The sequence below is a fragment of the Taeniopygia guttata genome, chromosome 1A (genome assembly GCF_048771995.1).
Source record: "Taeniopygia guttata chromosome 1A, bTaeGut7.mat, whole genome shotgun sequence".
NCBI classification, from domain to species: Eukaryota; Metazoa; Chordata; class Aves; order Passeriformes; family Estrildidae; genus Taeniopygia; species Taeniopygia guttata.
Window position 1 is genome coordinate 38,166,111 of NC_133025.1, and position 15,085 is coordinate 38,181,195.

Sequence of the window (15,085 nt, forward strand, 5' to 3'; positions counted from 1 at the left end):
TTTGCCAGCACTTTGCCAGTACATTAGAACAAGAGATGTGTGAAACCTTGTTGCAGAAACACAAGGAAATAACCAGTTTAAGACATCAGAAAAAGCTTCTAGATTACTGTACAGTACCTTGAGAAACAGAAAACAGAACTAGCAGAGGACAAAGATGAATATCAAATTATTGAAACTGAAATTTCTAGTGCAGAAAAAACAAAGTCAGTATTCTGAGGCTCAGATACTGACAATCTCTGATATCAGTCTGCACAAAGGACATGAAACTAGTCAAAAGTATATAATGAGAATGTTGGAATACAGTATCTTTAAAAATGAAACCAGTGTTATTTGCCAGCTGAAAATAGGACTAGTATATCAAAAACTAAGTCCAACTCCTCTAAAGCAAACACTATGGTGATACACATGCTAGAAAACTGGCAAACCAGAAAGGGATATGTTTCCACAAGTGAACCTGAATAAAAGCCATTTAAACTCTCCACAGCAGTGCTCATGACAGCAACACTAATGCAATTTCACTGGTCTACTTCTAACCAACTTCTCAGTGTAACTCATGCAGACCTGCTCCTATCACTAAGAAAGGCATACTTAGAAGGTTACTATGCTAAATCACTACACATTCAGAAACACTTCCAGTGAGTGTTTTCTAATAAAATAATTACAAATATTTAACATAATTCTTTAGGGTCCATGTTGGAAAGGATGGATAAATATAATTGCCTGGCAAAAGATTCACAATAGTACAGCCAGGATGAAAACAATCCCCCCTACTGGCTGGACAATGCCCTTATCTACAGTTAGTTCCAAAAGTCAAATGGACTGTTCTATCTCAACCCCCAAAATGTATGGTTCATCCCACACCTGTAACCCTCCCCTGAAACATCAGGTGTCTGCGACCCCATTGGCCCAAGTCTTGTTTCAGTCCACCTTGAAGCCCCCTGATACGGGGTCTCTGAGTGGCCAGACACCCTCTTGGAACTTCCACTGTCTCCTGGAGCATCATCTCTACCCCTTGTCTCTCCCCTCCCCCATCCCCTCAGGCCTTGCCACGTGCTGCCTCTGGTAGCTCCAAGCAAGACCTTTCACCATCCCTAATAAACCTGATATTCTAAGAGCAGCCTTCAGAGATCTCTCGTCTCCATTCATCAAAGCTGTCCTGGAGCACAGCCTTCCCTACAGGTCCACTTATAACTAAGCATTTAAAAAATACTGCCATGGTACATTCTAGGAAATAATCTTTAAATCAACATCCTCTACCTTTTATAAACTTAAAAATTTTGGTAACATAAACTTAGGTCCGAATTTATCCCATTATCATATTAATCCATTATGAAGTAAAACAAAAAGAAATAAGGCCCTACTACAATAAGAAATGGAGTCATCTTTGCCTCTTAGAAAGCCAGGCTTGTTCAGAAAGTATGAGGCACACAGAAGTTATCATGTAAATTTTAGCCAGTGTCACACACATGAAGAACAATACTGTGTTAGAAAAACAAATATTTTCAGATTGGTCTTCCAGTCTCCAAGTTGTCATGACAGAAAATGGAAACAACTTTGCATTTGCAAGGGGAAACCTTCTTTAAGGAGAAAAATTAAGCTCAAATATCACTATTGTAGGAAAAAGGTCTTAATAGCAACTAAGTAGGTATGTGTATCTTTCCTCACAAATTCTCTCCTTCCAATACATGCTTCTCATAAGATTTCCAAAGACAACGAATGCTCCATAGAAGTATTTTTCTCTGAATACAATTACATCTGTCATGAAGAATGTTCTTCTCTCTTTTATTATAAGATCACCTACTACTAACTATTCTTTCAGCAATTTTGAACAGGAACAAAATACAAATAGAGTATGAAGGTTCTAGCCACATAATTTTAAACTAAACGTTTTCAGTTGCAATTTGCCAGCAACGTCCATTCCCACCCTTTCCTTTCTTCTCAGGAAGGTCCAAGATCACCAAAGTCTGCAAATCAGTACCACTGAAAGGTATGCAACCACCCCAAATAATCCATACTTCTAAGGTTAAAGGCCTCCTTCCCAAACATGGAACAGTTGGTTAAACAGTTTATGTAAATGTAGTTCAGAGCATAGAACTTCTGTTTTAAAGGCTATGGGGACTTGCTCCCCACTCCAGTTCCCTTCCCTGCAGCAGTGTCCCACCAGCTGAAGCCAGCAGAAGTTTGAGTGGTTAGAACCACTGAAGCACCAGGTTTTTTATTTTACTTGTAAGAGATGAGGTGGAAGAGTCATGGGCACAGGTTGACAGTCACCATCCATGGCTGGCATGGCACATTTGGCCAGGGCTGCCAATGCCTTCCTGCCCTACAGCAGATTCATAATCACTGTCAGAGGCTGTGGTTTCCCAAACACAAAGGTTATGTTCCCCTTCCAAACATGCAGACACACCAATTCACACAATGTTTACAAAATGCAGGCTGAGCACAAACCAACACACTAACAAGTACATAATTTAAACCTTTTACTGCCTTTTAGTAAGTTATTATGTTTTGCTTCAATAACCATTTGCCTTAAAAATTAAATCCACTTGTTTTGACTCATGATGAAATAAGCTTTCTTATTGAAAATATCCTGCTTATGCACTTCATCTTCAGTTATTTATTGCTAGCATTATTGGCATTTATGTTCTTAGCTAATTTTTAGAGTAATAGAAAGCAATAAAAAAAACATTTCAGTTTATGGGTGAGGGTTGATACATCATTATTCCAAAAATTAAAAATGTTTAAAGTGTTGTTAGACACTTTAAAAACTGGGTTTTCTCAAACTGCCCTGCAGCTGAAACTGCCTCAGCTCACAAAACATTTCAATTAGCTGGATTACTGTCTTGTTCATGTTGCAGGCTCTCTCAAATACTGCACTTCACTGTAAAACCTAGTTTCACATCATTGAATAAGACATAAGTACAGCAATTACTTTCTCTGTCAGCACAGCAGAGAAATGGGCTTGTAACCACTGAGGTGTAATTCTGACCCATTATATAATTCTCTCTGTCCATTCCCTTTCCTCTGCTTTTTTATTTTGCCACTAGGCACATACCATTTCAGATTCTTATTTTCCATTAAAATCATCTGAGTTTTGTATAGCAGATATTCAATGTGACATTCCCACATCTGATCTTAATATAAGGAATCCACAGAAATTTTTTAGGTTCTCTAGGATTTCAGTAGATGTTTGAAGCTGTAGTATAAACATTTTTTTGTAAACCTCTAGTATGGAAAATACAAGCAGAGTAAGATGCTTTCAAAAGAATCAGACTGAGGAAAGAAACTGCCACAAAGATGTTTCCACATTCCACCACCACCTCCAGTTTAAGGAGATACTCTATAAAGAACATTTCTAATGATTCACTGGTTTGCCTCCTATAAATATTTGTGCATTGCTAAGAACAAGCAAAAGTTGGAGAAGGGCTCTCTTTTCCTTGGAAAGAAGCATTATTCCTAGCCTGTGCAGATCAGTTTATGAGTATGCACAAGCTGCTCTCGCCACAAGAAATCACGCTGAGTCAAAATGTCCCTGTTCCCTTCATGCACCAACCTGCTTCTGCCTTAGAGCACATAACTGAGGGCTTCCCTGCTCATTTCATGAAAGGTCAGTCAGGTTCATTTCAGCAGTTTTAGTAAGCTCAATTGATTTTGCCTGGACCAGATACAAGCCCATTCAAACTATTCAGTTCGCAGAACTCCAGGAAGGGTTGTGCTACATCAGCTTTTTGAAAATGATGAGCACTTGAGATAATACCATATTTAACCAGTACAGCAAGATGTGCAAGCACATATGTACTCACAGTAAAACCTCGTGTTCAGCTTCATACTGGGCAATAAACAGAAACTCTACATCACAAGCACCATCACTTATCTCGATGGGCTTTCTTAGCTTAACCCTGGTAGTAATGTAGGAGAGGCGTCTTCCCATTTCCCTGAAAAAACTACAAACAATTTTAAAAGGCAATTAAAAAAAATCTATTTTACCATAAGACTATTTCCCATGCTGAGAAAATGTTCAAAGTGCACTATCAGAACATCACCTCAAGGCATTGTAAAACTACAAAGGTTTCTATTAAATGTAAATATTTTCTAAAAGCTTCAACAGTAGAAATACAAGACAAGATATAAGAATTGCTTTTAACTCTGAAAAAAAACTTATCCAGGCAATTAATTACTGCAACATACATTTTGAAATTCAACATTATCTTTCCCTTGGCTGACCAAGGAAAACCTTGGAAAACTGACTGCAAATAAAAGACAACTATCTTAGACATTATTTCTCTATAATCACTCTTAATGCAACACTGAGAACCAAATGCTTCCTTGCTTTACCATGCACAACTTTATCAACTAAATACCATCTTCCTATTTCTTTGCACAGTAGTTTCTATCAGCAGTTCCCATCAAAACCAAGCAAAAATCCCAAACCTCTATGATTTAAGATTATGTAACTTTTCCCCTCTGAAACACTCATTTTAATCATATTTGTAACACATTTTTATTACACTGTCCAGACAGCACACAAAATATTTGAGTAAAACATGCTTAGAGCAATGAAATCTTTTTATCAGAATGACAGTATAATTGAAAAAATTGCATCTTTCTGCAAGCCTTTTATCTAATTTCAGTTACTGAAGTGCTTCTCTTTACAAGTTGAAAACCATTCCTATAGAGGTGAAGACAGATAATGTTAGGAACTGTCTAAAACATACAAGCAGTTTTATCAATTATCCAGCTGAAGATTTTATTTAAGACTTCAATTCTCACATTAAGAGAGTCCAGAAAAGGATACTGAACTCCAACACCTTATCTGCATGACTTTTGTGCACTTCTAAAAGTCTACATCTGTAACTGGAGCAGTCCAATATCAACCATTAGTATAATCACAAGCATGGATTTTTAACATAGAAGAGTAGTAAAGGCAGGAATCTTTGGTATCTGAGATCAAAAGAGACCCTACACAAGAATGGGTCAGTGCCCAGCAGGTGGGCCAGAGCACAGCTGACTGCAGGCATAGGATTCGCTCATCCTTGACCATGCTGCCAACAAAGAAATGCTAAAAGACAAGCATCACATAGAGAACAGTGAAATGCACATCGTGCTGTACAAAATTCACAGCATTCCTGATTATAAGTCACATTTACATTTTTTTTTAACTCTATCCTTTTCTCAACCATAAGAAGAATTTATAAGTACCTACTTTGTACATTCAATTATATTCCAGAACAAATACAATTTAAAGTCTCAAAATCCTCTTAGAAAGGTTTCGGGTAAGAAACCCAGCATATTTGTCTGTATTAAGAGGAAAATAACACAGTATTTTGAATTCCTTTAAAGCTTTATGTAAAACATCAACTGCATCAACACCAGAATGTCAATTATCCCTCATTATAATAACAAAAAGCAGCAATGTTTGCAGTTTGTTATTCATCAAAATACACTGCTTGGTCACCAGTGTTTTCAAACATACCACAAGAATGAGTTCAAAAGTCAAATGTTTAACTTAAACTAATCACCAAAAAATCCTTTATCACAAGGCTTGTCAAGAATGATTGGTGGTTATGCTTAATTTAACTACTTAGTACATGATAAGAAAGTCACAGAGTAAAATTCCAGGGATACAAGAAAACTTGTCTTGCAAAAGACAAGCTATTATTAAAATCTTTCTAGAAAAGAGAGAGACATAATAAAAATTATGGATTGGCAAACATCAGAATTAAGCACTAAACTATCTAATGCTGAACTCATAGTTAGCATTTTAGAGCCCTTCTGATTGATCAACACCTAAGAACGTAATTATCAAGCAGCAACAAAGACTGAGGATCCTTATGCAATGACATTCAACTGCTTACACCTGTTCCACAGGGAAATTATTATACGAACAGAATTATGATTCATCCAGAAGAAGTCCCAATTCCATGCTCTTAAAAAGAAAATGTGAGTCAACATCAAATAAAGAGTATCAGAAAAAAGTAGTCAAAGCCTCCTAATGCTGTTGGTATGATCTAACTTTCAGAAGTATAGGATCCTTATGTAGCACATCTGTGTGCCAAGAGTGAAAATAAACATCCTGCTCCTCATTCAAATTTTGCACACTGCTCATTACTTCTATTTTGATAGTAATATGTCTTTTCCCTCCTCTGCTGATGGTGGATATCTGGTTTAGATTTAATAAAAACTACATCGTCTACACAGAAATCACTAGTAGTGTAGAACATATGAATCTAAAAGTTATAGAAATGGTCCAAAAAATCACACACACAGAGAAGTGGAGTCAGTCACCAAACTACTCGCATTAACTTCCTAATTAACATGCTGAAATGATGCACCCTTTCTGAAACAAAGATGGCCAACCAGCGGTTGACCAGAAGAAATTCAGTAAAACAAAGTTTGCCTGGTTCAGCCAGGGGTTAAAAAAGAGAGATCTGTTAAAATATTTGCACTGTTCACAAAGAAATATGTATCAGTTTGAATCATGCCACATATCTTAGGAAACAACAATCACAGACTGCAAGAGCAGAAAAGAGAACTCTTCCTGAATGCACAGAAAACAAGTGATCATTCACGCTTGATGTTCACCTACACTACTTTTTCTATTAAACTTGATCCTGTGTAAGGTAAGATTTTAGGAGATGCTGGTATTACAGGGCACATAAACAATGGCTGAACAAAAGCCACTCAAGCAACAGATAGCGGAGTAAAAATGTCTGTAACCACCACCACTTTGACATTCACTGCCATGTATTTCTGACAAAACTTAGCAAAAAGAAGCAATGCTCCAAATGACAGAAAGATTTACTGTAATGTAGCAAAAGACCATACAGATTGAGCACCCTTCTCTTTAAAGCCACAGAAACAGGGAAAGAAGAAAAACCTTGGAGAAGATTAGCTTGCTACTTTCAAAAAATAATTATTCCTTTTAATGGGACCATATAATACAGAAGAATGTTCTCTCCCCCAGTACATCTATGGTGCTTCTGAAGAGAAATAAAGATGAGAACAGTACTTGAAGAATGTTCTAAAAGGAGACCAAACAGGTTAATCAGTGGAACTGTGTTTCTAACTACCCTATCCCCTAAAGCATGCAGTTTGTAGCCATTTATACAGTCTGAATATCAAGTTGCATTTAATTTATTTTTTTTAATGTTGTGCCTTCATAGGATTCTGCTCTCTTGCCTAATGGGCTAGTTGTCATTTTTCTTATTCTACTCACTGAATATCATTCAATGTTTACATACAGTGGGTGTGGGATTGGTCAAATTAAACAAAGGCAAAAAGGCTGATGAAAACCAACTGAGCACAGGCAAGCCAGGACAACAGACCCAGAACCAATTGCAAAGGGAAAAAGAAAACTTGGGCACAATACTTTTTTGAGAGTTGCACTACACTTTTCATTTAGGAGTGAGATCTTCTCAAACTACAGAAAAACTAATATAAATATCAATAAGATTTTCTGCTCTTCCAGGTGCTTGAGTTCTAATACAAGTAAATGTACTAACCAGAGATGGATTCTACATTCAGCTATGGGACAGAAAGGGAAAAGTAGTACTGAAAAAGCAGTTCAAATAGGATAGGCACATATCTGGATGAAAAAAAAGGTAGAATTCAATTTCCAAGGCAATAAACAAGCCCTTTCGATGGACTCAGCGCTGTTGTCCGGAATAGATAGCACTGATCAAAACTGTGCAGGCAGAAAAAGTACATCTGTGGTACTGAAGCCTCCATAGGACAGATATAACCAAGTACAATAAAAAAAGTTTGAAGTTGTTGCTCAAGTCAATATTTTAACTACCTCCTGGAAGAACACCTTATACCTACAAATTAATCCTAGTGACAATTCTGTGAAGCTGTTTCCCAACCTAGACTTCCAAAATCACTCTTTAGCTGTGTACTTGTAGGGAAGTACTCTTTCTTGGGAGCATTGTCAACACTTTTTTAATAAATATATCAATGTCCAAAGACCTTGATTGAAATTCAGTTCATGTTCTCATAGTGCAATCTCACATGCTAACAGCCTAAGAGTCCTTTGTTACCTTGCTTCTTATGGAAACTGCACTCAGAAATCCCAGCTCTTTTGTACCCGTATCCTTCTGAAGTCACTACTGTTGGTGTGTATGTGCATTTTGTGTTCCAGAAAATAATTAATACTTAGTAATAGATTATTTAAGACATGAAAGTTGCACAAGTGTGAGGGGGCTAACTGAAGTTTGCTACAAGTGAAATATGCAGATTAGTTGCCCCAGTAATTCAAGGACTAGACAAAACAGGCAGTTACCCTTCCACCTAAGCAGTCAGCACTGTATGCAGCCCTGAGCCAGCTCAGCAGGTGTTTGACTCTTCCCATTCAAAAGCTCTGTGAGGAACTAAGGGAACTATGGCATTGACTTGGGAGTGAGAAGGAAAAAGCGTGGGAGACAGAAAGAGCTGTGGGAAAGGCTCACAGAAAGAACATGTAGCTGATGCCTGGTGAGAGGGAGCTACTCAAGTAAACAGATATTACAGCAGCAAAAATAAGCAAGCAAGCAAAGGACACATCTGTGTCAACTGGTCTGAGAAGCAAACCTACACAAGGTACTTGTTTTTTGTGGTCTTTCTGTCACTGTCAGAGCGGGCTGCCTAATTTTCCTTGCAACATGCATCCAAAATTTTCGTATTTTGACTACCAGGTCTAAGACAGAGCTGGGCACTCTCTACTTCCAGTAGGTAAAAAAAACTAGGACCTTAGGGTGGGAACATGCAAACAGACAAGAATTTGCCACTAAAGAGTATTTCATGTGCACACTAAACAGTACCAGAAGTTCAAGTAACTTAGTACAAAAGTAGCATTTTAATATGATGACCTCAGAACAGAGAACAACATGCATAGACACAAACCCAAATCCATTCAGGTGTGAGGATATCATAGTATAGGATCATAATGGGAGGAATGAGTCACATCACACAGCTGGTTCAAAACAACTTCACTCACTGGAACCTTACACTACTGTAACTCATTCCATAAGAGAGCAATGCTATTTCTACAGGAAATCAAACCAGAACAAAGCATGAATAAATAAAGCATAAAATGATGGATAAATAAAAGCTTACATTCACAAGCACAGCATTTCTACAAAAAAGGCAATTTTCCATTACTGTTATTTTAATTGTTGAGTGACTGATGAAGTTATGGGGTTTTTTTAGCTATAGGGTTACTTGCGTACAATATAGTGTAAGCCTTGGCCAGGTCTTCAGCAATCAGTTATTTGTATGTCACCCCATCTAGACATAGACAACAGTTCAATCAAAGAGCCCGAGACCAGACAGCTCAAGCAAATCATTAAGAACGCAGCTTATAAAGCATTTATTACCTTGATTTGTAACATCAACTGCACCATACATTTCTCAGTTTCAAAATAGGAATATTGGGCAAAGTCCTCTTTTCTGAAATTCTCAGAAATCTGCCCATTTCTGGTGACTGGGAAACTTTGCTACAAGGTGACATGGATTTGCACTGTGTTCCAGACCCAAGGCACTGGCAAGGCTCTCCTTTGCTGAGGCACAGAACTGAACAACTACACCTCTTCCCCCTCTTCTACTGAGTGTAATGAAAGTGTGAGATTAAGGTTAAGACTGATGCAAAATTAACATGCATCATGTTTACCATGGTAACTGTTCACATGTGTTGTTTTCTGTAGACCAAACTGTGGTAAACACGAGGTAATTCAAGCTTTGCCATTCCTCAGTGAAAGAAAGGTAAACAATTACATGCAGCCTGTAGGTACCACAGGGTAGAAGCATTCATTCCGTTACCATGGAGCAGCCCTGAGCTATTGCTGTGTCCAGCCCAACAGCCTGTCACTTTGACCAAAGAGGACAAGGAGAGGAATTCACATGAGTTGATAACACTGGAAATGGGATTCCATTCAATTTGTCTCATATCACAACTAAATGATAGTTAAAATCAGATCAGACTTTTTTCCCTTAATTTAAAGAATCTTAATGACAAAAAACCCCTTTCAGATATAAACTGATATTCCAGTAGGGATCTTCACATTGTTAACAGGAGGACACATATGCAAAAACAACAAAATAAACCCACCCGCCCCCAGCTACTGCTGAACTTTTAGTCCAATCCAAACCAGGGGAAAGCAAGTAAAGTAGTATCTGAGGAGGAGTCAGGAATGAAGATTCTGCTGTTCATGTTATTAAAACATTTCTCAGACTACAAGCTAAAGCCTGTAATAACGTCGCTTGGAAAACAGAAGGCTGAGTGAGCATCTGAGGGTGAAAAGGAATGTTTTTACAGGCGCAGTTAGTAAATACCACTGGCTCCTGCAGACATTCTTCCTTAAATGGAAATTCACATTGCTTTACGTTAGAAAAGAATCTCTTGATACAATACATGTGATAGGGTAGCTATTAACCTTTTAACACCTGCACTAAACAAAACAAAAATTAGCAGAAGGCTTTATATATACAGTTTTCAGTTCAGTAAGTATTTAAAACTCTTTCCCTTCCCTGCCACATGATTCTTAGCTGTAGATCTGGAAGAGCAAGGAATCCTAAAGTCTCACAAACAATATTAAAATAATGTGGAAACACGAAGTTTCTTTGCATATCTATGACTAACTGTGTGAGGGCACTAGACAATTTAAAGAAAGGAAGCTACTCCAGATACAATCAGAACTGAACCTTCACCCTAAAGTTGAGCCAAACTTTATTTCAACACTGAAATAACTCTGCATTGCTTTGATTTTACTTCTACTGCCTATTTTTTTATTTTCATGTCCCCCTGCAACTGCTTTGTCCAGCCAAGAAAACAAGACTTCTCCCTCCCCCAAGATTCCTAAGAAATTTAACAAAATAATGGGCAAGGGCTGAGGTCCCACAACAGCTAGAATCACCAATTGTCCATTTAGCTATACTCCAACTCTCTCTTTCCTGCTCCTGCACAAGGGCATTTACCTGTCCACTGCATCCCCTCTGCTGACACTGGCAAATCATGTCAGGGTAACCTCCTAGTAGGAAGGCACCTCTATGAAAAGGCAATAGTATTTTGTACACCTTGCTCTACCTAACTACAGGATCAAATGGGTGCCAGGGTCACCACAAGCAAGTCAGGTAAAAGCAAGGATCTAAAGCAGTCTGGACATGGAAAAGGATAAAATCTCACAAAATTAAAAACTCAGCAATTAAAACCAGAGAAACAGGGGTTCAACAGAAATTCATCTAAAAGCACACACTGATATTTAACATTATTAACTATTTTGGGATATAAATAGTGTCCCTGATAATACTAAACACCATCTGTTTTTAAAGGAAACAAACTACTAATTCAGATTTCAGAGCTACAACACAAGGCCCAGGTGACTTCTTGAAACTGCAGGTTGTATGTGGTAGAGAACACTTTTCCCATTGTAACCTGCACAGCTGCTATTACTCTAAGCTGAAAAAGGAGGACTGCTACAGAGCTGCAGAATTCATCCATCTAACCACTGCTGGATGTGTTTCACCACCATGGGTATTTCACCACCATGCCACATCACGGCACAGCGCAGTGTTAACATCCCTTAGGTAAAAAGCCCATCAGGAGTCAAACACTGGATTAACACGCTCCTTCTCACATGTTCTTCTTGGCTCCACGCACAGCAAGGCCATTGCAACTCGAAGAAAACTGCAACACAAATATAAATGAGCAGAATGGAGAGACAAGAACAAGCTGGACTTAACCTGTCTCATCCAACACAAATAGCATGAAGTCAGAAATACCTACAGTCTGGTCAAATAACCCAGCCTCATCTTCTGTTCATCCTGATGCCTGCACTGCCCATCCTTCTGTCTTGGCACATTTACCTGTACAGGAGCTGATCCCACTGTAAATTAATTCAATTAATCCCAAAAATGTTAATCTTCAGAACTGCCACTTGCCCTATTATTACAACAGGTGCACAAACACAACTGACAGCACAAGGACCTGGCCTAACTCCATGTGAAATTTGTAATGAATTACCCCTCTCTTGGCACAATATACAAAAAACCATTAAAATATGTATACCTTGTATACATAGCATACCGCACATTAGCAACTTCTCCTGCTAACATATGCAAGTCATTTTAGAAGAAAAATTGATTAAAAACAAGACCACAAAGGATCATAACACAGGAACTGCACTATGCCCTACACTGCTAGGATTTTAGTATTCTCTTATTTCTGCTCTAGGAAAAATTTTCGACGTTTTTTTAACAGGGAGATCCTTTTTATAAGTGGATCTTTGTACAGATACACGCTTCTATGCCTTTTTTTAAAACTGTACTTATGGCATAGCTTGTAAAGATAAAAAGGTCTTCATAATTTAGCTGCAGTAGCTTATGCCTGGAATATAAGTGGGGTCTAGGATTTTTCTGGCTATCTTCATTTCTATAAAATGTAGTATCTTATTAAATGGAATTAAGATAATAAAAGGCTCGGCGTCTCTTTGCTACTTATGGTTTGTGTTTGAAGATTGTTTCTAAATTGTGGAGAGGGAAGCAAGAGACAGGTACATCTATGCATTCTCATACCAAGCACCCACAAAGGCTTTCGCAGTCATTCACTACTGATACAAAATGCTGTGAGAAAGGTTTTCTCCCAAAATCTCAGCTCACATTGTAAACAACCAACTGGGTTAGTGAAAACAAAAACACGCCTTGCAAATAGAATGAAGACTAATTCACTTATGCATTTCATTCAGCCTAGTAAGACTTTGTTGCAAGAACAACAAGTACATTACAGGAAAAAAAAGAACAACAACATACAAAAAACCACGTCCAAAAAAGGGGCACAGAGCAGTTTGCCTAAAAAAGTAATCTTTATCACTGGAGATTTTAAAGTACACATCAATGGAAGATAAATATCAGGAATAACACAGGTGTAAGAATGCTGTTAGGACAAGATGACAAACTAGATAGCTATTCAGGGCTCCTTGCAGCCTTATTTCCTAGGGGTTTTTAACAGCAAACTCTTTGGAGGAAGAGTTGCAGTGGCAACAGAAATAACAAGTAAGGATAACAAACCGCACCAAGAACACATTTATCCTCACCAACCTTTTCATGCATACATCCCACAGAAACCACCTGCAGTTGCACAGCAAACTGGGAGAAAGAAGCATAAGCAGCAGAGCAATTCTGCTCTCACACATACGGGATTGCAGCACGCTGGCTCTTCATCAGAAGACAAAGGTACACATCAGGAATTCCCCCAAGCAAAATAGAGTTCAAATCTGAGAAGGTAATGGTCAAAAAAAAAAAAAAAAAAAAAAGGAAAAAAAAAGAAAAAAAGTTGTTCCACACCTGCTTTTGCTTTGCCTTCGACCACATTCCCACTCATCCCTGCCAAGAAATGATGTTGGGATGTTTCTGGAGCATTTCCCCTGAATGAGGACAACTGCTCTTATGTCACTTAGATTACAGGCTCTTTTTTTTAAGCAAAGAGTATCAGTTCCTAAACTACACTTTTCCCTTCTTATCCAACTGACTGTACCAGAGTCTTAACTTCAATTACTATTAATATACCACACCTACTGAAGAAACTAGCTCACATCTACATTCCCGGTTAACTTAATCAAAATTACTACCTTTCTTACAACCTCTGCCTTCCTGCTAACACAAGCTATTTACAAGAGAACTACAACAGACATCTGTGAGGGTCTCAACTAAAATACTAGGAAAAAGAGATCTGCTAAATTACACTGCCTGTTCATTGGTCAAGAAAATTAAGTAAAATAGATCTCCCACTAATTTACTTGGAACTGATTCCTATCTAGCTGATCTAGTTTTATGAACCTAGAATTGCTTTTGTAATTCTAATCATAATTTTATACTCAAATTCTCTAAAAACTTCTCCAGTATTCCAAGATTTCTTAGAATTCAGTATTACCAGATCAGAGACTACTCTGGACAACTTTTCTGAGAGCAAGTTATCTGGACATAATTTATAAATATTTATCCTTACTGGAGATGAATCAACTCCCTAGAAAAGCCTTAATGTGAATACTTACACTGGTTTCCATTGGGCAGAAAACAGAAATATTTCTTCAATATGTACTCCTAATGGTAAGCACTAATCAATGTAGCATAGTAATACCAATCTAACAGAAGGACACAACATGACTTGCATTCTGACTGAATAATTGTTTGAGGAAAAGAATTGCACATTTAAGTCGGATGGGCCCTCCAAATGAAATGTAGCACTTGGCCACGGCCATGCTACCAGACCTTGGAACTGAAAACATTCATTTAAAGTATCCAAATCTACTGTTTGAAACAACCCCCTTATTTCCCACTGTAATGGGCTTAACAGCACTATCAGTAACTCTGCCTTAAGTGAGATAGGCACATAAGAGGCACAGAACCCAGTACTAACACCATCACAGCTGATGACGGACCACAGCCCCAAGTCTAAAGCACTTGGTCCCTTGAGGATCTTCCTTGGCAGATTAATGCAGGTTCTACTGAGAGCAGGACAGGTCCAACCCAATCTGCAGTGGCCACAGTTCTCAGTAAGAGATGCTGCTGTACACTTCCAGAGGAAAAATCCGAAAACTGCTGGTTGAGAAGTTTATCTGTGTGCGGAGCCAAGTGTTGGAAACACTGAGGATTTATCTGACTCTGCTGGCTTTGATACATAACTTACTTATAAACTCTTTAAAAAGAGACAATAATTGTAATTTTTTTGGTTTTCTTTTTAATCAATCTAATGGTTTGTTTTATTTATTACACACCAACAGTGTTTTACATTGTGGTTTTCTTCATATGCTCATCTTCCAGTGAGCAACACTCCTGGCAAAGCTGCCCATGCTGAACTTTTAATTATTCAAGAGTACAAACTAAACATTTACCTCTATTTGCCACAAAGCACATGCACTGCTACAGTCTATTCCTAAAGACAAAAACTTTAGTAGAAGTATTTGTAAAGAATGCCTATTTTGAAACACGGCATTCAATTGCTTGGTGAAACCCTTTGGCAAGGATATTGTGCATTCCTAGGAGGATTTAAATTAGGTTGCTGCAGAACAAAACCTGGGTTACGGATAGTAACTTGGATACAGTCACACACACCCACACA

General features: G+C 38.0%; 1 protein-coding gene across 2 annotated transcripts in view; it reads right to left on the minus strand.

Moving 5' to 3' along the window:
* PAWR (pro-apoptotic WT1 regulator) overlaps positions 1 to 15,085 on the minus strand; it is a 69,207-nt gene that overhangs the window by 35,204 nt on the left and 18,918 nt on the right. The gene's annotated exons all lie outside the window — the stretch shown is intronic.